At 37.3% G+C, this 12,323-nt stretch overlaps 1 long non-coding RNA gene across 3 annotated transcripts; it reads left to right on the plus strand.

Annotated features, from left to right (window-relative positions):
- The first annotated feature begins 8,434 nt into the window (after positions 1-8,434).
- On the plus strand, positions 8,435-9,977 carry LOC144574884 (uncharacterized). 3 transcript variants are annotated; one of them, XR_013518299.1, is made up of 3 exons: positions 8,435-8,682; positions 8,754-8,902; positions 9,325-9,977. It is a non-coding gene; the product is annotated as an uncharacterized LOC144574884 (long non-coding RNA). The 3 variants fall into 3 exon arrangements; XR_013518301.1 differs by having other exon boundaries at positions 8,435-8,672; XR_013518300.1 differs by having other exon boundaries at positions 8,437-8,682; positions 8,761-8,902.
- The last annotated feature ends 2,346 nt before the right edge of the window (positions 9,978-12,323 follow it).

The raw sequence follows: 12,323 nt of genomic DNA on the forward strand, positions 1-12,323 counted from the left end.
TCGATTCTCGCCTCTTCCTCTTCCTTGATCTTCTCTTCTTGCTCCTTTGCTCTCTTTCTCTCTTTCACTGAGCTCTCAATCTGGAATGAAGTGGAATCCCCGAAAATGGAGAGATCCCCCGCTATATATAGCCTCTGCCAAGATTTGAATTATGTCAGGCGGCACCTATGTACGGCCCGTACCAATTTGGTACGGCCAGGCCATACAAGGTGGGAAGAAGGCTGAAACGGCTAAGTTTGGTACATGCCGTACCAAGTTTGGTAAGGGCCGTACCAAGGTGTCCAAAAACGTCGTTTCTTCGTGTATTTTGCTCCAATCCTGCAGAAAACAAACAAACTCTCAGCAGTACCAAATTCTAAGAATATATCAATGAAATGCACATGGTTTTGACAATTTAGAACGTGAATTTGGTACGAAATCAAGTCAAATATAGGCTAAATATGCGAGGTATCAAATTCCCCCAAGCTAAACTCTTGCTTGTCCTTAAGCAAAGATCTGTTCTTTGTTACCGGGTTGGACTCTAAATGCAAGTTAAGTTCCTAAATGTGAAAATTTACATGAGTTGCTTAAATCAAGAACCTCGAGAATCTTTATGGTATGATTTGGACTTTCCTTGATCAATTTTGATTCACCCCACAAATTGACTAATCAAACTTCAAGTTCTAGAATGTTTTAATACTTGCAAAGCTGAATACTCGAATTGATCAATCTATCATTCTTTTACTAAAACCAAGCTCTCATTTGTGGAGATTTTCCCTTTTTCTCCCCCAAGCTTCGAACAAGCTTAGGTTAGCAAGTCCCGGACTTCGTGTGTTGATATATGCAAAAGTTATTTTTTCTTTTCTAAATTTGGGAGACGAGCTCAAAGGCGCCCAATAGGACTTATTGCCAGTACTCTTATTTTCTCCATCTTTTCTTTCTTTCTTTTTTTTTTAAATTTGGGAGACGAGCTCAAAGGCGCCCAATAGGACTTATTGCCAGTACTCTTATTTTCTCCATCTTTTTATTTTTTTATTCTTTTGCTTTTGCACATACCATGAATACACACATCCATTGGTATTCATTCATACCAATGAATATCCAAATCTTTCTTTATTTAAAATCTCCATTTCCCTATTTAAAAGGCACAGTTCAGTTTCAAAAATTGATTTTTGATACAATTCAAGTTTTCATCCTTTCAAGTTCTCAAAACATCCCTTCCTAATCAGTTCTTTGATCAATTATGAGGTTAGTTCTAATTTTTCAAAGTCATCCAAATCACAACCAAAATTGTTCAAACAAGTCCTCAACTCAAGTAATCACACAAATTTATCACCTGAAAATGCAAATTTTGGAAAAATAAACATGACCTAAATGCAGATACAGTTTTCTTCTATTCACTCCCCCAAGCTTGAATGAAGCATTGTCCTCAATGCTTGAATTCACACAAGAAAAAGTAAGTAGAAGAAAATATGGAAACTAACCAGACATGGAGTGAGGGGTGAGGCGGGGGCGCCTCACTGGTTGGTGGGAGGTAGATCGGGTGGTTTTTGGTGGAGCGCCGCGTCGAATGTGTCGGAGGGATACACCATTCTTTCTTCATAAGGGTCGGGTGGTTTTTTCTTTCTAACACACCAAGGAACATAATGCATCGACCAGGTTGGTTGTGCACGGCCCGTATGCTGGTCTGCATGGTCCGTGTGTCTGTGATCATCCGCTGGTAAGGTCTTGTGCATGCATGTGGCTGGGTTTGTGCCCATCAGCTTCTCGATCAAGTTCGCGATCACATTTCGCTGAGTTTGAAAATCCTCAAAGTGTCCAGCAGTGCAATACGGGGGCAAATCTGAGTGGAGCGTCGTGTTCTCAAACACTTGCAAAAGAAAAATCCACCCCGTATCTTTCAAGTATTTGATCGAGCATCCGATCGCGCTTATGTGAGCTTTCAATTTCCCCAAGAGTGTGGCAGTCCGATCAGGGTTGAGATCTGCATTTAAGATCACAGGACAAGTTTTATCTGGATCTAGGAACTCATACCTGAAGTTTACTGGAAGAGGCTTGAGTTCAGGGGTCGGACTCTCTGTTTGGATTTTGACGCGACCCGCGTCTGGTGCAATCGGCTCGCGTGCGGACCCCACGTGGGTTTCATCCGACCCGCTTCCTCTGGTCTCCAAGTCTTCAGGTTGTGGCATGCGACTCGCGTGAGATTCATGCGGCCCGCATCCAGGTTCTCCCAGGTCGACAGTAGTCACATCTGCTCCATACTCTGATTCCAACTCGCTTGTTTCAACCTTTTCAGAGCTTGATGCGAGTCGCATCTCTGGAATGCGGGTCGCGTCAGATGGGACCTGACCTATTAGGTTGGCTGGTTCCTTGTATTGGGCCCCACTTCTCAGAGAGATTGCTTTTACCTCTCCTCTTGGGTCTGGTTCTGGTTGAGCAGGTAGCTTTCCAGGTTGAGGTTGGCTCGAGGTGACTATGTGACTCAACTTCTCCAGCAACTTGTTCTGAGCAGCTAGTTGAGTAGACATAGATTGCATTTGATCCCACATGATTTGATTCATTTTCCTTTGCTCGTGTGCGAAGTCACTCACGGCGGGATCAATGTACGGCTCGGGTGGATCGGATTGGAATGAGTAATTGTTTGAGTTATCGAATGGTGCATTGTTGTAGAAATTGCTACTGTAGTTGCTGAGATAGTTGACCTGTTCGGTTTCCTCATCCCAATCCGCCAGTGGGCAATACTCATAAGAGTGCCTCATGTCCCCACACATGACACATGGCTGTGGTTGATGGTTACCGACTGCTTTCATGCTCATTTTGATTAAAGCCTCTTGCATGGCCTCCTCCAACTCGGCAGCTCTAGCATATAGAGCTGTGATCTGATCAACCCTGTATCGACCGCCTCCTCCTCCTCGAGAATTGTCATGGCCGGACCACTCTTGGTATGTTTCCATAGCGTCTTGAGCTTCTCTGTCTCTTCCACGCGAGTCGCGTCGGTTGTGATGCGGGGTGCGTCGAGAGGTGGTTGTGCAGGAAGAGCTGTGTTCCTGTGGTAAGAGAAAAAATAAAAGAAAAAGATACAAATTAAAATCTAGATTAGATAAGATAAGCAAAAATCCAGAAAATGATAGCCGTCCCCGGCAACGGCGCCAAAAACTTGTTCGCGTGAAAGCGCAACGCAAGTTTCGGTACGCTTGGGAGCGTACCTTTTAAACCGCGGTTACACCTTCCAATTAGGGTTGCAAGTGCACAACCCTATCGAGGAGTATAATCGGGTATCGATCCACAGGGACGGTTTCTTTATCTAGAATTTTACTTAGCTTAGCTAAAGACTAGAAGTGAGAAAAAGGGGTTTTGGTGTTTAATTTTCCTAAGGAATCAACTCAAGCAATCACACAATGATATAGAATAGTAAATGTGCAAGAAAAGGTATAAACTGTGTTTTGATTTGGGATAAAAGGTGTTTCAAGGGTTTCAGACTTCATCTCTGATTTGCCTCTAGTGGTACGGCCCTTACCAAGTTGGTACGGCCAGGCCGCACCAACCTGGTATGACCAAGCCGTATGGGGCCTGGTACGGGTAGGCCGCACCACTCTTGTAAGGGCCGTACTGGTTTACCAGAACAGAGCTTACAAGTTCGAGTTGATGCATTTCTTGCTGGTACCTCGTATTAAACTCTTGATAAAGGTTCAATTGACCATACCTAAGGTTCCTAAACCTCAACTCTCGTGTGTTGGTTCAAGATCTAAGTTTTGGATTCAATTCTTTACCTTCTAGGGTTTCTAAACCTCAACTCTCGTGTTTTGGTCCAGATCCTCTAGTTGATTGATTGGAGATCTAAGGTAACCTCTAATCTGTCGATTAGAGGAGAATTCAACCTTTCGGCTTCAATTCGATCAAGTCTACCTAAAGGGATTGGTTTGGTTGAGAGAAGGCAATGGTCACATGACCTTGTTAGGGTTGATCTACCACTATAGGCACACCACATGCAATCACAGAAACACAAAGCAATCAAGACAAGCAAATTCACAATCAATTCAATCACAAGAGTTCATACAAGATCCAAATCAAGAAAAGCAACACAAATCAAGAAAATCCATCTACAAACCCTAGAAACGAAAGTCTACTACTCACAAGTCATGGATCTGTCCAGATATACAAGAAAAGAGATAGAGAAAGTCATGAAAGAACTAGATTGAAGATCGGGAATGGAGAAGGTGTAGATCCGTCGATTCTCGCCTCTTCCTCTTCCTTGATCTTCTCTTCTTGCTCCTTTGCTCTCTTTCTCTCTTTCACTGAGCTCTCAATCTGGAATGAAGTGGAATCCCCGAAAATGGAGAGATCCCCCGCTATATATAGCCTCTGCCAAGATTTGAATTATGTCAGGCGGCACCTATGTACGGCCCGTACCAATTTGGTACGGCCAGGCCGTACAAGGTGGGAAGAAGGCTGAAACGGCTAAGTTTGGTACATGCCGTACCAAGTTTGGTAAGGGTCGTACCAAGGTGTCCAAAAACGCCGTTTCTTCGTGTATTTTGCTCCAATCCTGCAGAAAACAAACAAACTCTCAGCAGTACCAAATTCTAAGAATATATCAATGAAATGCACATGGTTTTGATAATTTAGAACGTGAATTTGGTACGAAATCAAGTCAAATATAGGCTAAATATGCGAGGTATCAAGGTGTTTTAATTTTTGTTTTCGATTGGAGATCGATTTCTATTATGTATAACATAGAAATACAAGTTCTAACTAATCCATACTCTAAAGATCGTAATTTAGAGAATTTTACGAATGTTCTTTTATTAATTTAAGCAACAAAAATACGCTATTTACTTGTTAATCTATTTATCTTGATAGTTTGTCATACTTAAAATACGTATGGAATAAAATACCATGTTATTAATTAATAACTTTTACACTTAGTTTTGAATTTAAAACTTTGTAACACAAATTTTTATTTAACTACGATTTGGGTGGTTTTAAATTTTATTCGATTTCTTATTTTAAAATATAATTTTAAAGCCGTGTTTTAATCCGAGAAATTACGCATTTTAGATATCCAAATTCCATAATTTATACACAATCTTAAATGGCCCAATTCAATTCAACAAGATGTGTCATGGATGCTGCAATGAATTTTTTTTCATCTGCGAGTGTTGCCCAATCTATAGCATGAACACATAAAGGAGTTAGCGAAAACCCCCTTTCTTCACGTGTTCTGCTTCCCTGTCAACACACAAGTGAACAATCCCGTGTTGTATTCAATCCTGTTGAAATGGGACGCTGGGAAAGGTTGTTTTATATTCAAGGATAAGCAGTTGAAGTTTACTGCGAATGAAGTTGCTATGGTTTTGGGGCTTGGTACTGAAGGGGGTGTTGTAGTATACAACAGAAAAGAACTTGATACATCTGGTCTGAGGCACAAATATTTCAAGAACGAAGGTGAGATTACTCGGAGCCAGCTTGAGGCTGCAATTTTACAATGTATTGAGAGAAATGCTTCTGCAAGTGATATTGTAGGATTGCTTGTTATGTACTTGTTTACAACGGTACTATTCCCTCAAGCATGTGGAAATGTGCCGATCCACATGTTCCGATATGCAGAAGATATTAACCGCCTGAAGAAATATAACTGGTCTGAAGGAGTGTTCCGTCTTTTGATGGAAAACATTCCAAACAATGCTGGTGCCAGATGAGATCTGATGCAGAACTCAAAGGTGAACCAATGACAGAGAGTCCTGAAGTTCAAGTTAGAGGAAAAGAAAAGAAGATCGAAGAAGTGTTAGGGTACACTACCTGGTTGTGCATTTGCATTAATTGTAAGTTATTATAAATCAATATTATTTAGTTTGATAAATTAGCAGTTTTGGATCAGATCAGTTATAAAACCAGAAAAGTATTTTGAACAAATCTGTTATGTGTAAGTATTAAGTAATAGTAGGTATGAATACATTATCTGATAATGGTGGATATTTTTTTCTGTTTAGTTATACAGTATACACAAATGTTTTTTGAACAACTTTGTTATGTCTGAACTTCTTTTGTTTTTTTTTTTATAGGCTTGGTTTTATGAACACGTTGAGATACCGGATTGCAGGAAATTTACGAGTCACATTCCTAGGTACTTAGATTGGAAGTTGAATGTAAGTTGGAGGAGAGCACACTTCAATTGTCATGTATTGGATTGAATACTTATAAGGGCAAGTATTCATTCTTATTAATGTTGCCAGCTATTATTATAATCTATTGGAAGAATTTATGTGAATCAATATTTGTTTTGTATAAGTATGTGAATCAATATTTAGTTCTTTGTTTACAACTTGTCTTTTAATCTGTTTTGTGAAGATGATTAATTTGTTCTATGGAAATGAATACTTTGTTTACTTTCAATGATTTATTTTGATGCAAATGACTATTTTTTTTAATTGCTGTTTAGCTGATCAATCTTGGAGAGAAGTTCAATACCAGTGGATGGATTGTCCCAAGCAAGCCAAAGGATCAAAAGACTGTGCAATCTTTGTCATCCGTTATATTGATTGTCTGAGAAGAGATGCTCCACTAGACTTCAATCAGGTTTTTATTTATTCAATACAACTTCATATTCATTAATAGTTATTTTTTTGTTATCTAACCATTTATGTTTTAATAATGTAGGACATGATCAGCAAGGAACGGCTTCTTCTTGCGTACCGATTCCTAATTGATGATAGGAATGAGGTGAAATTCATTGCCTAAGGTGTAATGAATTGTGGTTATTTGATATTTCTGTTTTGATGATTGGTACTGTTATGTGATAATATTTGTCGTTACTGTCATGAATTTGTGGATGGTTGGTTGTTGTGTGATGTTAGTTGCTTTTGTGATTTGTTTGATTATGGAACACTTTCATATTTATTTTTTTGTGAACTGGTAATGGATTGTGAAAATCTAGTTTGTAATGTGATTGTTATGTGATGACAATGGTTTTGTTGTTCTAAGTGATATGTTTTAGTTTATTCAAATGAATACTTTCAGTTTATACTTTATATTAGTTGTGGTTACATATGATATACACTTAAATAAGATGAAAAATAGTCTTTATAAAAATGAATACTTATATAATTAACTATTAATACTTCATACATAGAAAGTTAATTTCATACTATTTTTATATTGCTCATACGATAAAAGGGTGAAGTCATATGCATGAATATTACTGAGTTTTAAAATTAAAAATTTTGTTTTATTGCAATGAATAATTTTGGTTTTATTATGAATGATTAGTAAGGCTTATGTAACTCTTTTGCGGTCCCCATTGACAGTTAGACACAGTAATTTTTCCATTAAACACATTTTCTGAATGTTAATCAAGGCTCATGTTGTTGTTTTGCGGTCCCCTCCAGTCAGTTATTGGTCCCCATCAACAGTTAAACGCACTTTGTTTCTATTAAACGCATTTTGTTTCAGTTAATAAGCGGTCCCCCCACTTAACGCGTTTTTTTTTTGTCTTCTTGTGCTGGTCCCCCCCAATTAAACGCGTTTTGTTTTGTCTTCTTGTGCTGGTCCCCGCCATCTTATGAGTGGTCCACGCAATTTAACCCGTGGGGCCCACAACGGGGGATGAATGGGGGATTTTATTCGGGATATAGTTAGTCGATCCCTTTTTTTTTATTCAATTGTGAAATAGAGACAACAACTAGTAGTTGGAGGTGACATCTATTTCTATATGGCTACAGTCTAGTTTCTCTGATCTTAACAAGCCTTTATATTTTACTCCACCTCTTTTTAATTATTAATTTCTTACCACTACATGCTAAGATCAAATAAAACAACATAGGTGTTAAGTGAATAATGATAATCAATAAATCAACTAAGATTGATTAATAGGGCATGATTTCTGAACAAAACTAAACGGTTCAATTTGTGTCAAAAAAAACATAATGGTATGTATAATTGGTGTTAATTGTATAATTAATTAGAATAAAAGAACTATACTTGTTGCTGGTTCAAAAATTATGTGTACATAAATTATGATTCCTTTTTGTTTAGTAAATTGATTTATTAAACTACATCCACATGTATACTTATGATTGATTATTTATATATATAGGCCACATAGTATATATCGATATATGATTTTGTTGAAGAAGTAGAAGCAGAAGATGTTGGTTCAGAAGAAGTCGTTTAAAATTGGCATTGTTGATGCAGATGGTTCAAGACATTTTTAGTTGTTTCTAGTTTTTTTTGTTTATCCTATATGGTTAAAAATAAGGAAAAATTGTGAGAATGTCACTCCAAAACTTTGAAAATGTGAAAATACCACTCTAAACTTTAAAATTGGGAAAATGCCATCCTAAGCTTGATTAATTGTGAAAATGCCATTTAGAGTGTATTCTTATACTTAAAAAATAAAAATAAAATTAATTCCTAAAATACCCTTAAATCAATAAAAAAAACCCTAGCCTCCTCCGCCCGGAGAAACGAACACGCTCTCCCCTTCTCCTTTTTTCCCCGCATTTCTTCCATCTCCGCCACAACTGTCTCATTCTCTTCCATCTCCGCCTCAGCCAGTTGTTTCACCTCCATCTCCGCCCAGTAATTTACCAGCACCTGTCTCGTCCCCGCCTCCACCTAGTAATTTACCAGACAGGTAGTCTTGAACAGAAGGAGAGAGCTACAACTCAAGAAGGTCCTTCTATTTCTCAGACTAGGTTCGGCCAGGTAAGCATATTGTGTTATTGTTTAATTATTAGTCCAGAGCATAGGGTGAATAATTTATTACTGATATGTAGTGAACAGAACGAGCATTGGGGTAACAGACTTGTCAGAGGCAACAAATAACCGAGAGGTTGGGGCAAATGAATTTCAGATAGAAAAATTAATTCTGAAGCTTTTGCCTTCTAGAGATGGCGTTGTCTTACGAAGGCTTCTCATGACTGCGGTATGCATTTTTCATCTACCCATCAGAAAAGTTTAACCAAGTGCTTGTTGTATTTAGCAAATGAGGTTGGAACATAAATGACAATATCAAAGGCATTTGAAAGAAAATTCTAAAATCAAATGTGTGATACTTTATTTGCTCATTTTTGCTTTTCATATCATCATAGACAAATCTAAATTATCATATTATGTTTATTAAAACAAGCAACTCAGTTGTATATTGGCGAGTTAAACATTTCCTTGCAACTTTAAATCTAACATTGGCATTATTTGCAACTACGAAGATTTAAAATTTGAACTATAATTCTTTGGAACTGTTGATTCTTAAATTTGCGCTTGTAGCCAACCAACCAATTACCAAAAAAAAAAGAAACTCCAAGTAATTACATCCATCAAATGATCTGTTGTTTTGAACTGGAGCAGGATGGGGCTTCCTTGGTAGAAGCCATGCTTTCCAAAGAAACCATCTTTTTTCGCTAGTTTCTTGTAACTGCTTTTGCCGATTCCATTTGCCAATGGCTGGTGAAGACTACAATTGGCAAAGAAGGGACCCGGCAGCTAAATAGAGAAACAACTTCACAATTGCAAGCAATTATAACAGATCGCAGGGTGAGAGTGGTACTATTCAAATTGGTTAGAGATGCGAGCAGACGGCCCTTTGTAATGCTACGATCAGCTTGTGCATTGTTAAAAGTTTTTGTTGTTGCCTTGGCAAAAGCTTTGCACCGTTTTGTCGTGCACTTGTCAGAAGGATACTTACCATCATTTTTGCTGGTACCAAGGCAAATTGTGGGCAGTACATAGAATAGCTTGAATGGTATTTCTGACATGAAGAATTGTAATATTCTGTTTCTGTGACATGAAGAATTGCAAGATTGTAATATTCTGTTTTCTGTGATTTCTAAGTATTGTTTCTGTGATTTCTCTTCACATTCCATTGAGCTTATTTCAAAATTGTAATATTTGTCAGGATTTTAGTATGGAGTTTGAATTGAACTTGTGTTTGTTTTAGGGCTTTTTTTGCAAAATTGTAATGAATTGTTTGCTTCTGGTATGAATTGTTTGTTGTTTGAACTCATTTGATCTTTAGAATTGTAAAGCAGGTGAAGTGTTTGTTTGAACTCATTTGTGGATTTTTTGTATGTAGTCAAAGAGACGGTTGCACTTGCACAGCAGCTGTTAATTGGGGATTAATAATCGCCTTATCTGACCAATTTAAATGGAACATTGATTTGACATGCGTGTTGCAATTGAACCAATTTAAATGGAACATTAACGTATAATTACATCATTATAACCTTGTTCATTAGTTGGGGAAAGTGGTTTGGTTTGACCAAAATAGAAAGATTCTTACTTTTTAAAACCTTTGATTGAAATTTCGTTTAGGTGAGGCATTATATTCCTATTTAACATCTGAAACAAATTACACCCCCTTTTCATCAGTGGAGATTGCTACAACCCATTTTAAAATCATAGCTTAAAATCCAAAACAAACACAATTCACTTAACTTCCTAACATAATGCTCTAATTACATCAGTGCGCTTGTTGGGACTCACTTAACTTCCTAACATAATGCTCTAATTACATCAGTGCCTTTGCTGGAACTCTCTTGACATTTGATTCTGAACTGCGCCTAATACCTACACATTGAAAAACAAACCATAAACCAGAAATTAACATTATAATGCAACGAAAACAGAAAATCAGAAAGTTTTGATGGATATATATATAAATTTAAGAGTTAATTGGTTTTAGTGTTGTTACAAATGAACTGAAAGGAAATATACCGGCTGGTACGATAACCTTATACAATAGTACATAGCCTACCTTGTGTCAATCTCCCCCCACATATCTCCAGAAAATTGGCAGAGACAAAAAGAGAGGCTAACCAATGTACAAATATGTCATGCAACAATGAGTAAAATCTGAAATAGAAAGAGCAAAACAAAGCTCTTAATTTTGCAACAATAATCTAGGTCCCTACAGTCCAACTAATTAAACAAAGAACAAGGAAATGAGATAGAGACCAACATATTCTTATTCTGGCTGTTAGATGCGTACCAGTATGGGCTAGTACATGCTATATAGGTTTTAGTTTTGCAACAATTGATGAGCTCCCAATTATGCAAATAAATCTTACTAATTTCTACTAATTTGGTTAATTGATGAGATAAGCATCTAGCTTTTTCACAAGCTTTGATTAAGAGGAAAATTTAGAGGAAAAAATAAATATGTGGGTCAGTGGGTCAGTGGGTGGAGATACAGAGCTGTCTAATGTTATAAATTAAACAAAAATTAACCGAAATTGCAACAAGCCGTCAAAAATTAAACAACAATTGTTGAAAATTCACCTGTCAAAGGAAGCTTGTTCAGTTTAAAAGTGGAGGAAATATGGAAGTTCGACGCGACTGTGGGGAGGAGGCGCGGCGTGGTAGGATCGAGGCGGAGCGAGGGAGAGACGGCCATTGGTAGCGTACCCCGGCAGAGGCTGAGTGAAAGTGAGAGCGATTCGAGATAAAGGTGATCAGCTCGCCGCCGATTCGAGAGCGAGAGAAAGAGAAGGGTTCTGGTTTGAGGCGGAGGGAGGAGGCGAGTTCCTGGAGGCGGAGGCGAGTTAATCGCCTGAACCGAAGAGGTTTGCGTTTTGAAGAGAAAAACGATTACAACTGCAGGCAGGAGGGGGCAAATAACCAATTAATTGTATGAAGGGTATAATAGGAAATACAGAAATATGTATACCAAAATAGTATTTTTCAGTGGATTTTTAATAAAAATAGTGTAAGAATACACTCTAAATGGCATTTTCACAATTTAAACAAGTTTAGGATGACATTTTTCCAATTTCAAAGTTTAGAGTGGCATTCTCACATTTTCAAGGTTTTGTAGTGGCATTTTCACAATTTTCCCTAAAAATAATGTTATTCAGCTTAGGTTGATTATATTGATGAACAATATGATATGATTAGTATCTATTATTTTGTTAACATGATATATGTTTTATAACCAACAAATTTATGAAAAATATTAAATCTAAAAAAAATTATATTTAGATATTACTTTTTACTAGAATGTGCATTAGTATTTTATTATTAATTATCCGAATTATATTGATATCTGTATCCGTATTCGTTTAACATCCGATCCGTATCCGAGACTATTCGTATCCGTATCCATATCCAAAAAATTATAACAAATACAGATACGGTTTGACCACTATCTGATCCGTATTCGACCATTTAACAACGTCTCAACTCTCAACTAATGAGTATTGAGATGAAAAGTTGCCTCAATTGTATTTGTATCTCCCTAATAGTTTGAAAATATATGGTGCCTTCCTTGTAATTAATATATAGAAAGAACATCCTCATTTTTTTTTTTAGGAAAATAAGCTAAATCTGCCGGTTTCATTAATTAGCATCCT

Source organism: Carex rostrata, chromosome 23, assembly GCF_964058835.1.
Source record: "Carex rostrata chromosome 23, lpCarRost1.2, whole genome shotgun sequence".
In the NCBI taxonomy this organism is placed as follows: Eukaryota; Viridiplantae; Streptophyta; class Magnoliopsida; order Poales; family Cyperaceae; genus Carex; species Carex rostrata.